Source organism: Nerophis ophidion, linkage group LG25, assembly GCF_033978795.1.
Source record: "Nerophis ophidion isolate RoL-2023_Sa linkage group LG25, RoL_Noph_v1.0, whole genome shotgun sequence".
Classification (NCBI taxonomy): domain Eukaryota; kingdom Metazoa; phylum Chordata; class Actinopteri; order Syngnathiformes; family Syngnathidae; genus Nerophis; species Nerophis ophidion.
Window position 1 is genome coordinate 5,108,708 of NC_084635.1, and position 12,327 is coordinate 5,121,034.

The window sequence follows — 12,327 nt, forward strand, 5'->3', positions numbered from 1 at the left end:
ATGGAAGAGATGTACCGTATTTTCCGCACTATAAGGCGCACCGGATTATAAGGCGCACCTTCAATGAATGGCCTATTTTAAAACTTTGTTCATATATGAGGCGCACCTTCAGTGAATGGCCTATTTTAAAACTGTGTTCATATATAAGGCGCACTGGATTATAAGGCGCACCTTCAATGAATGGCCTATTTTAAAACTTTGTTCATATATAAGGCGCACTGGATTATAAGGCGCACCTTCAATGAATGGCCTATTTTAAAACTTTGTTCATATATAAGGCGCACTGGATTATAAAGCGCACCTTCAATGAATGGCCTATTTTAAAACTTTGTTCATATATAAGGCACACTGGATTATAAGGCGCACCTTCAATGAATGGCCTATTTTAAAATCTTGTTCATATATAAGGCGCACTGGATTATAAGGCGCACCTTCAGTGAATGGCCTATTTTAAAACTTTGTTCATATATGAGGCGCACTGGATTATAAGGCGCACCTTCAATGAATAGCCTATTTTAAAACTGTTTTCATATATAAGCCACACCGGATTATAAAGCGCACCTTCAATGAATGGCCTATTTTAAAACTTTGTTCATATATAAGGCGCACTGGATTACAAGGCGCACCTTCAGTGAACGGCCTATTTTAAAACTTTGTTCATATATAAGGCGCACTGGATTATAAGGCGCACCTTCAATGAATGGCCTATTTTAAAACTTTGTTCATATATAAGGCGCACTGGATTATAAGGTGCACCTTCAATGAATGGCCTATTTTAAAACTTTGTTCATATATGAGGCGCACTGGATTATAAGGCGCACCTTCAATGAATGGCCTATTTTAAAACTTTGTTCATATATAAGGCGCACTGGATTATAAAGCGCACCTTCAATGAATGGCCTATTTTAAAACTTTGTTCATATATGAGGCGCACTGGATTATAAGGTGCACCTTCAATGAATAGCCTATTTTAAAACTGTTTTCATATATGAGGCGCACTGGATTATAAGGCGCACCATCAATGAATGGCCTATTTTAAAACTTTGTTCATATATAAGGCGCACTGGATTATAAAACACACCTTCAATGAATGGCCTATTTTAAAACTTTGTTCATATATGAGGCGCACTGGATTATAAGGCGCACCTTCAATGAATGGCCTATTTTAAAACTTTGTTCATATATAAGGCACACTGGATTATAAGGCGCACATTCAATGAATAGCCTATTTTAAAACTGTTTTCATATATAAGCCACACCGGATTATAAAGCGCACCTTCAATGAATGGCCTATTTTAAAACTTTGTTCATATATAAGGCGCACTGGATTATAAGGCGCACCTTCAATGAAGGACCTATTTTAAAACTTTGTTCATATATAAGGCACACTGGATTATAAGGCGCACCTTCAATGAATGGCCTATTTTAAAACTTTGTTCATATATAAGGCGCACTGGATTATAAGGCGCACCTTCAATGAATGGCCTATTTTAAAACTTTGTTCATATATAAGGCACACTGGATTATAAGGCGCACCTTCAATGAATAGCCTATTTTAAAACTTTGTTCATATATAAGGCGCACTGGATTATAAGACGCACCTTCAATGAATGGCCTATTTTAAAACTTTGTTCATATATGAGGCGCACTGGATTATAAGGCGCACCTTCAATGAATGGCCTATTTTAAAACTGTGTTCATATATAAGGCGCACTGGATTATAAGGCGCACCTTCAATGAATGGCCTATTTTAAAATTTTGTTCATATATAAGGCGCACTGGATTATAAGGCGCACCCTCAATGAATGGCCTATTTTAAAACTTTGTTCATATATAAGGCGCACTGGATTATAAGGCGCACTGTCAGCTTTTGAGAACATTTTTGGTTTTTGGGTGCGCCTTATAGTGCGGAAAATATGGTACATTGATGGTACAGTAGAATTTACTGGGGACCTATTATGGTTTTTAAATGTTTTTACTTATTGTTATATAGTTGAATACTCGTGTTAAACAAGAGCAAAGTATCAAACCAAAGTGTTCATGCATTTGGTCGGGAGCATGTGTCCAGTTTCAGATGTGGTGCGGTCTTTTGCAGTCACGGTGGTACATTTGAAAAGTCACAGTGTGACGGATGTACTTACACCAGGGGTCACCAACCTTTTTGAAACCCAGAGCTACTTCTTGGGTACTGATTAATGCGAAGGGCTACCAGTTTGATACACACTTACAAATACTGCCAGAAATAGCCAATTTGCTCAATTTACTGTTAATAAATAAATCTATATATATATTTAAAAAATGGGTATTTCTGTCTGTCATTCTGTCATACATTTTTTTTCCTTTTACGGAAGGTTTTTTTAAGAGAATAAATGATGAAAAAAACACTTAATTGAGCGGTTTAAAAGAGGAGAAAACAGGAAAAAAAATTAAATGTAATTTTAAAACATAGTTTATCTTTAATTTTGACTCTTTAAAATTCAAAATTCAACCGAAAAAAAGAAGAGGAAAAACTAGCTAATTAAAATCTTTTTGAAAAAAATTAAAAAAAGAATTTATGAAACATCATTAGTAATTTTTCCTGATTAAGATTAATTTTAGAATTTTGATGACATGTTTTAAATGGGTTAAAATCCAATCTGCATTTTCTTAGATTATATAACAAATTGGACCAAGCTATATTTCTAACAAAGAAAAATCATTATTTCTAGATTTTCCAGAACATACATTTTAAAAGAAATTCAAAAGACTTTGAAATACGATTAAATTTGATTCTTAAGATTTTCTAGATTTGCCAGAATATATTTTTTAAATTTTAATCATAAGTATGAATGAATAAATATTTAACAAATATTTTTCGTCGAAAAAACTGAAAATGAAGAATTATATTAAAATGTATTTATTATTCTTTACAATAAAAAAATAAAAAAAATTACTTGAACATTGATTTAAATTGTCAGGAAAGAAGAGGAAGGAATTTAAAAGGTATATGTGTTTAAAAACCTAAAATCATTTTTAAGTTTGTATTTTTTCTCTAAAATAGTCTTTCTGAAAGTTATAAGTAGCAAAATAAAAAAAATAAACGACTTTATTCAAACAAGTGAAAACCAAGTCTTTAAAATATTTTCTTGGATTTTTAAATGCTATTTGAGTTTTGTCTCTTTTTAGAATTAAAAATGTTGAGCAAAGCGAGACCAGCTTGCTAGTAAACAAATAACATTTAAAAAATAGAGGCAGCTCACTGGTAAGTGCTGCTATTTGAGCTATTTTTAGAACAGGCCGGCGAGCTACTAACCTGGTTCTTACGGGCTACCTGTTGGTGACCCCTGACTTACACTATATTGCCAAAAGTATTTGGCCACCCATCGATATGATGAGAATCAATTGTCCTAATCACTTGACCCGGTGTATAAAATCAAGCACTTAGGCATAGAGACTGTCTCTACAAACGTTTGTGAAAGAATGGGCCGCTCTCAGTAATTTCCAGCGTGGAACTGTCATTGGATGCCACCTGTGCAACAAATCCAGTCGTGAAATTTCCTCGCTCCTAAATATTCCAAAGTCAACTTTATTATAAGAAAAGTGAAAAGTTTGGGAACAACAGCAAGTCAGCCACCAAGTGGTAGGCCACGTAAACTGACAGAGAGGGCTCAGTTGATGCTGAAGCGCATCGTGCAAAGAGTTTTTGCACAGTCAGTTGCTACGGAGTTCCAAACTTCATGTGACCTTTAAATTAGCCCACGTACAGAACGCAGAGAGCTTCATTGAATGGGTTTCCATGGCCGGGCAGCTGCATTTAAGCCATACATCACCAAGTCCAATTCAAAGCGTGGGATGCAGTGGTCCCCAACCACTGATCTGTACCGGGCCGCAGAATAATTTTTTATTAATTTTTATTATTTTTTAATTAAAAAAAAAAAAAAATGTTTTATTATTTTTTATTAAAACAACATAAAAAACACAAGGTACGCTTACAATTAGTGCACGGACCCCAAAAAAACTCCCTTTTTCATGACAAAGGAAGAAAATAAAAAATCCCCCGCCGGGCCGCAGGACAAATTATCAAGCGTTGACCGGTCCGCAGCTACAAAAAGGTTGGGGACCACTGGTGTAAAGAATGTCGCCAGTGGACTCTAGCGCAGTGGTTCTCAAATGGGGTTATGCTTTTGTAAACTCAGTTTTGTCATTGCAGCGACTTAGCAAATGCCAACACACTGAAATCGCTGGTTAAAATTTTTAAATTATTCATTGCTCCAGTTAATAGGTTGAGTACATTTTTTACGCGGTCGCAAGAGTGGCCCAGATTAGGCGATTATTTTCTACTGGGACCGCATGCTTGATGCCAAGAACCACAGACTTATATCCACACAGGAGGTCGGGCACAAGAATAGCACAAAAACATCGCTTTTCAAAGTTTTTTTTTTTTTAAATGTATATTTCCCCATCAATCAGAACATTGCAAGGAGCGAGGCCATGAATAAAGCTGTACAATATGTTCTTAAGATGATTGCAAAGTGGCTGGACATAAGTGCATAATAGCAGTTTCATACGTAGCTCTTGAATGGAACAAAGTCTTCAAGCATTGTCGGGCACACGTAAAAATACAATAGTACAAATCGGGGAAAAAATTACTGGTTGCAAAAATACCAACAGAAGGAAACGTTGAGAACAAAACAATATGTAAGGCTGGCCTGGACAAAGAGACGAGAAACTAGAGAAACTAGCCTAAGTGAAAAAACTGGACGTGATGATGGTATTAACAGGAAATCTTGTTTCTAGTTCAAGGTGAAGAAATAGTCATGTGACTTGCAACTCTCATCGAGAAGCTAAAAGAGCCATAGTCAATCAATCAATCAATGTTTACTTATATAACCCTAAATCACTAGTGTCTCAAAGGGCTGCACAAACCACCACGACATCCTCGGTAGGCCCACATAAGGGCAAGGAAAACTCACACCCAGTGGGACGTCGGTGACAATGATGACTATGAGAACCTTGGAGAGGAGGAAAGCAATGGATGTCGAGCGGGTCTAACATGATACTGTGAAAGTTCAATCCATAATGGATCCAACACAGTCGCGAGAGTCCAGTCCAAAGCGGATCCGACACAGCAGCGAGAGTCCCGTTCACAGCGGAGCCAGCAGGAAACCATCCCAAGCGGAGGCGGATCAGCATCGCAGAGATGTCCCCAGCCGATACACAGGCAAGCAGTACATGGCCACCGGATCGGACCGGACCCCCTCCACAAAGGAGAGTGGGACATAGAAGAAAAAGAAAAGAAACGGCAGATCAACTGGTCTAAAAAGGGAGTCTATTTAAAGGCTAGATTATACAAATGAGTTTTAAGGTGAGACTTAAATGCTTCTACAGAGGTGGCATCTCGAACTGTTACCGGGAGGGCATTCCAGAGTACTGGAGCCCGAACGGAAAACGCTCTATAGCCCGCAGACTTTTTTTGGGCTTTGGGAATCACTAATAAGCCGGAGTCCTTTGAAGGCAGATTTCTTGCCGGGACATATGGTACAATACAATCGGCAAGATAGGATGGAGCTAGACCGTGTAGTATTTTATACGTAAGTAGTAAAACCTTAAAGTCACATCTTAAGTGCACAGGAAGCCAGTGCAGGTGAGCCAGTACAGGTATATATGTATGTATATATGTATATAAAGGTATATACAGTATAGGTATATATGTATGTATATATGTATATAAAGGTATATACAGTATAGGTATATATTTATGTATATATGTATATAAAAGTATATACAGTACAGGCGTAATGTGATCAAACTTTCCTGTTCTTGTCAAAAATAGTGTGACTTCCAATAATGCCAACTCAACTCGGAGTATTTGGTTAAGATAACTAACCGTGCTTGCAATGGCCCCTTTTCCATTGCCAGACTCGATATGTCGCCCCCTGTTGGTGGGACCATACTTGCCAACCTTGAGACCTCCGAATTCAGGAGATGGGGGGTGTTGGGGGAGGGAGGGGTGTATTTAAAAAAAATTCTTATATATATATCAGGGATCAGTTACCTTTTTGAAACCAAGAACTACTTCTTGAGTACTGATTAATGCGAAGGGCTACCAGTTTGATACACACTTAAATAAATTGCCAGAAATAGCCAATTTGCTCAATTTACCTTTAATAAATTAATCTATATATATATATATATATATATATATATTTAAAAAAAATGGGTATTTCTGTCCGTCATTCCGTCGTACATTTTTTTTCCTTTTACGGAAGTTTATTGAACGGTTTAAAAGAGGAGAAAACACACAAAAAAATGAAAATTAAATTTCGAAACATAGTTTATTTTTCAATTTCGACTCTTTAAAATTCAAAATTCAACCGAAAAAATGAAAAGAAAAAATAGTTAATTAGAATCTTTTTGAAAAAAATTTAAAAAATAATTTATAGAACATCATTAATAGTTTTTCCTGATTAAGATTAATTTTAGAATTTAGATGACTTGTTTTAAATAGGTTGAAATCCAATCTGCACTTTGTTAGAATATATAACAAATTGGACCAAGCTATATTTCTAACAAAGACAAATCGTTATTTCTTCTAGATTTTCCAGAACAAAAATTTTGAAAGAAATTCAAAAGACTTTGAAATAAGATTTACATTTGATTCTACAAATGTTCTAGTTTTGCCAGAATATTTTATTTATTTATTTTAATCGTAATAGGTTTGAAGAAATATTTCACAAATATTTTTCGTCGAAAAAACAGAAGCTAAAATGAAGAATTAAATTAAAATGTATTTATTATTCTTTACAATAAAAAAAAAATACTTGAACATTGATTTAAATTGTCAGGAAAGAAGAGGAAGGAATTTAAAAGGTAAAAAGGTATATGTGTTTAAAAATCCTAAAATCCTTTTAAGGTTGTATTTTTTCTCTAAAATTGTCTTTCTGAAAGTTATAAGAAGCAAAGTAAAAAAAAAAACAGAATTTATTTAAACAAGTGAAGACCAAGTCTTTAAAATATTTTCTTGGATTTTCAAATTCTATTTGAGTTTTGTCTCTTTTAGAATTAAAAATGTCCAGCAAAGCGAGACCAGCTTGCTAGTAAATAAATAAAATAAAATAAAAATAGAGGCAGCTCACTGGTAAGTGTTGCTATTTGAGCTATTTTTAGAACAGGCCAGCGGGCGACTCATCTGGTCCTTAAATAAATAAATATATATATATATATATATATATATATATATATATATATATATATATATATATATATATATATATATATATATATATATATATATATATATATATACTCATTCATGAATGAGTTTATCCGTTCGGCCACCCTGTTCAATGAAAAAGTCTGACCTACAAAATTTGCAGGCAGCATACACCTTCCCCTTCGAGCTGTCCTGGATGAACTGAAATAATTTTTTTCCAATCATTTTGGAACTTCCAAGCGTATTTCTTCTTACTCGTCGTCGCCATGTCTCTTCTTCGTTCTTCTGCTTCGTCTCTGTTATGTGTTTTGGACATTACTACTTGCCGTAGTTTTGACGCAGTGCATGTTGGGTATCCGGATGTTGTGTGTCCGTGTATAAAAACACGCTGAGAAATAGCTCATGCCTGCCTACTTTATGGGTTATAGCATGGGTGTCGAACTCTGGCCCGTGGCCAAATTTGGCCCGCCGTGTAATTTCATTTGGCCCTTGGGGCAAAATCCAATTAACATTAGAGCTGGCTCGCCGCTGTAACACCGCATTCACCACTAATACTCATACTCGTCAACCCTCCCGATTTTACCGGGAAATTCCCGAAGTTCAGTGCCCCTCCCGAATTCAACCTGGACTATAATCCTGGGGGCGGGCTGTAAAAGCACTGCCTTTGGCGTTCTCTACATGTCGCCACGTCCGCTTTTCCTCCATACAAACAGCGTGCCGGCCCACTCACATAATATATGCGGCTCATACACACACACAAGTGTATGCAAGGTATACTTGGTCAACAGCCATACAGGTCACACTGAGGGTGGCCGTATAAACAACTTTAACACTGTTACAAATGTACGTCACACTGTGAACCCAGAGCAAACAAGAATGACAAACACATTTTGGGAGAACATCCGTAACACAACATAAACACAACCGAACAAATACCCAGAACTCCTTGCATCACTAACTCTTTCGGGACGCTACAATATACACCCCCGCTACCACCAAACCCCGCCCCAACTCAAACCCGCCGCCGCAAAAAGATGCATTCAATTTGTATTTTGATTTTATTTGATATGCCATTGATATGTTTTAATTATTATTATTTTAAACTCGATTTTGCATGTGACTATAAAGTTATATAAGCCTTGCTTGGTCAATATTCAATGCAAAACTTGTTTGGGTCCCTATTAAAGGATTCATTTGTTCAACCTCGGCCCGCGGATTCGTTCGGTTTTAAATTTTGGCCCGCTCTGTATTTGAGTTTGACACCCCTGGGTTGTAGATACACCTATAGATAACGGAAACATATATAATAGTCTCCTTTTCAGGTGAGCGAGTACGCTAAAGACAGTGCCTTTAAGGCACGCCCCAAATATTGTTGACCGGGTGGAAATCAGGAGAAATTCGGGAGAATGGTTGCCCCGGGAGATTTTCGGGAGGGGCACTGAAATTCGGGAGTCCCCCGAGACAATCGGGAGGGTTGGCAAGTTTGGGTGTGACGTCATCTACAGAACTAGAGCCTATTTTCCCGCCTAGACAGTGTGGATAAAATCATGTAAAACTATTATCTTTGAACACTTGTTTGCATGTCGCCTGGTCAATAAATACTACAGAACTGATATGACTTACCTTAAGAACAACAACAACAACAACAACGAAAAAAAATGAAATAATCACCATTTCCGGACTTCCCTGATCATCCATCTGCTTTACCACACTGTAAAAAAGCGGTAACCCACAGATATCAGACGTGGGTAACCTCGCAATGAGCTTGACCAGACTGGGGTCGAACCAGCAACCCTCCGTCTACATTGCCATTCTACAAGACAGCCACTGAGTCATGCCGCACATATGAAGAGAATTGATACCACTCGAGATTTATATATGTATCATGTACTGTTCACCGGAAAACATTACTTACAGTATCAGAGCTCAATAAGATGTTGGTTGAACTTATTTGAGCAGATTTTCAAGGTTTAAAACTGTTAAATTTTCTTAAGTTAACTTAACTTATTATGTTTTGCTTTTTAAATGAGTTTCCTCACTCTTGATGAGTGATGAGCCAAGAAGACGGCAACGAGGAATCGTCAAACAAAAAGCTTTATTTGTTTCAGCCACAGGAGAAAGAGTGGCTGATATCGTCTCGGACAACTGTCCTTAAATACTTTTTACACAAAGACAGTTACTCTTTGTTGTTCTGGTCTTGGGGCCGGTCAGTCTGGACAACACCCAGTTTGTTGCTTAGCCAGTCAGCCTATTTCCTGTCGTCGGTTTGAGTCAGGTGACCTGCAACCCCTATCCTCTACTCCTACCGGTGGGGGCTTCCTGCCAAATGTTGCCAATGTCTTTACACTTCCTCCTTTGATTGATTGATTGAAACTTTTATTAGTAGATTGCACAGTTCAGTACATATTCCGTACGATTGACCACTAAATGGTAACATTCGGATAAGTTTTTCAACTTGTTTAAGTCGGGGTCCACGTAAATCAGTTCATGGTAAAAAACCTAAACTCCAAACTTGCTTTACTGAAGGGTCCCAATTTCCTGGGGGCAAGAGCCACCACTCTCTGGAGCGCTTGTAATGGACATGTGCACTTTTCGACCTTAGTAGAATAGTCCTCTAATGCAGGGGTCCCCAACCTTTGTAGCACCACGGACCGGTTTAATGGGGGCATTTCGGGCTCCAGTACTCTGGAATGCCCTCCCGGTAACAGTTCGAGATGCTACCTCAGTAGAAGCATTTAAGTCTCATCTTAAAACTCATCTGTATACTCTAGCCTTTAAATAGACCTCCTTTTTAGACCAGTTGATCTGCCGCTTCTTTTCTTTCTCCTATGTCCCCCCCTCCCTTGTGGAGGGGGTCCGGTCCGATGACCATGGATGAAGTACTGACTGTCCAGAGTCGAGACCCAGGATGGACCGCTCGTCGGGACCCAGGATGGACCGCTCGCCTGTATCGGTTGGGGACATCTCTACGCTGCCGATCCGCTTGAGATGGTTTCCTGTGGACGGGACTCTCACTGCTGTCTTGGAGCCACTATGGATTGAACTTTCACAGTATCATGTTAGACCCGCTCGACATCCATTGCTTTCGGTCCCCTAGAGGGGGGTGGTTGCCCACATCTGAGGTCCTCTCCAAGGTTTCTCATAGTCAGCATTGTCACTGGCGTCCCACTGAATGTGAATTCTCCCTGCCCACTGGGTGTGAGTTTTCCTTGCCCTTTTGTGGGTTCTTCCGAGGATGTTGTAGTCGTAATGATTTGTGCAGTCCTTTGAGACATTTGTGATTTGGGGCTATATAAATAAACATTGATTGATTGATTGATTGATATTCCGTACAATTGACCACTAAATGGTAACACCCGAATAAGTTTTTCAACTTGCAAATCAATTCATGGTAAAAAACCTAAACTCCAAACTTGCTTTACTGAAGGGTCCCAATTTCCTGGGGGCAAGAGCCACCACTCTCTGGAGCGCTTGTGATGGACATGTGCACTTTTCGACCTTAGTAGAATAGTCCTCAAATGCAGGGGTCCCCAACCTTTGTAGCACCACGGACCGGTTTAATGGGGGCATTTCGGGCTCCAGTACTCTGGAATGCCCTCCCGGTAACAGTTCGAGATGCTACCTCAGTAGAAGCATTTAAGTCTCATCTTAAAACTCATCTGTATACTCTAGCCTTTAAATAGACCTCCTTTTTAGACCAGTTGATCTGCCGCTTCTTTTCTTTCTCCTATGTCCCCCCCTCCCTTGTGGAGGGGGTCCGGTCCGATGACCATGGATGAAGTACTGACTGTCCAGAGTCGAGACCCAGGATGGACCGCTCGTCGGGACCCAGGATGGACCGCTCGCCTGTATCGGTTGGGGAAATCTCTACGCTGCCGATCCGCTTGAGATGGTTTCCTGTGGACGGGACTCTCACTGCTGTCTTGGAGCCACTATGGATTGAACTTTCACAGTATCATGTTAGACCCGCTCGACATCCATTGCTTTCGGTCCCCTAGAGGGGGGGGGTTGCCCACATCTGAGGTCCTCTCCAAGGTTTCTCATAGTCAGCATTGTCACTGGCGTCCCACTGGATGTGAATTCTCCCTGCCCACTGGGTGTGAGTTTTCCTTGCACTTTTGTGGGTTCTTCCGAGGATGTTGTAGTCGTAATGATTTGTGCAGTCCTTTGAGACATTTGTGATTTGGGGCTATATAAATAAACATTGATTGATTGATTGATTGATTATTTTCAGGGACTGGCTTTCCAATACAGCAAAAATAAGTGTGTGCAGAATACAACTCACTAGAACTCCAAACTAATGGAGTCCTGGGCTTATTTCTTTGCAATGAGATCCCTAGCAGGCTACTATCAAACTGCTGGGGATTGCAGATGGAAATTAGCCTTTGGCTACAATCTGTCAAATTTATATTCTATATGATCATTAATGTGCATTGTATTATGTCACAAAGTTATAACAAATATAAAAAATAGCAACTTCCTATGAGGAGTTTTATCGTACATCTATAAACATGCTTATTGGTGTTTCTAGTGGGTCAGGCAAAAGTTAATTCCGAGAAATTGCAGCCGTTTGTAAATTATTTCATGTTTTTCTGCAGCCCGGTAGCAAGTGCATCACGGACCAGTACCGGTCCCCGGACTGGTGTTTGGAGATCACTGCTCTAAAGGATTATGTGACCAAATACAAAAGCATGCTAGTAAATAGAGCTGCAGCTATCGAATATTTTAGTAATCGAGTACTCTATCGAATATCCCGATCGATTAATCGAGTAATCGAATAAATAATATTTTTGTTTGATAATACATGTTAAGATGTGCCCTCAATGATTGTGTTTGGCCTAGTTGTCTTTTATTTCCTAAAAGCCTGTTTTCATTATTGAAGGCTGACACGCACAGCTGAAATGCGTCCATGGTTGATCGTGTCAACTTGTGTGTGCTAACAAAAACAGGTGCGCTCACAGTCCTATGTGCTGTGTGGTGTGACGGCATAAACAAAAGTTCTTGTGCTGCAAGGGTATTTGTTCTGTTATGTTACGGTGCGGATGTTCTCCCGAAACGTGTTTTTCATTCTTGTTTGGTGTTGGTTCACAGTGTGGCGCATATTTGTAACAGTGTTAAAAGTTGTTTATATTGGC

General features: G+C 38.8%; 1 protein-coding gene across 1 annotated transcript in view; it reads left to right on the top strand.

Moving 5' to 3' along the window:
- Nucleotides 1-12,327, top strand: part of LOC133543114 (protein kinase C-binding protein NELL1-like) — an 881,729-nt gene that overhangs the window by 613,426 nt on the left and 255,976 nt on the right. The window lies entirely within an intron of this gene.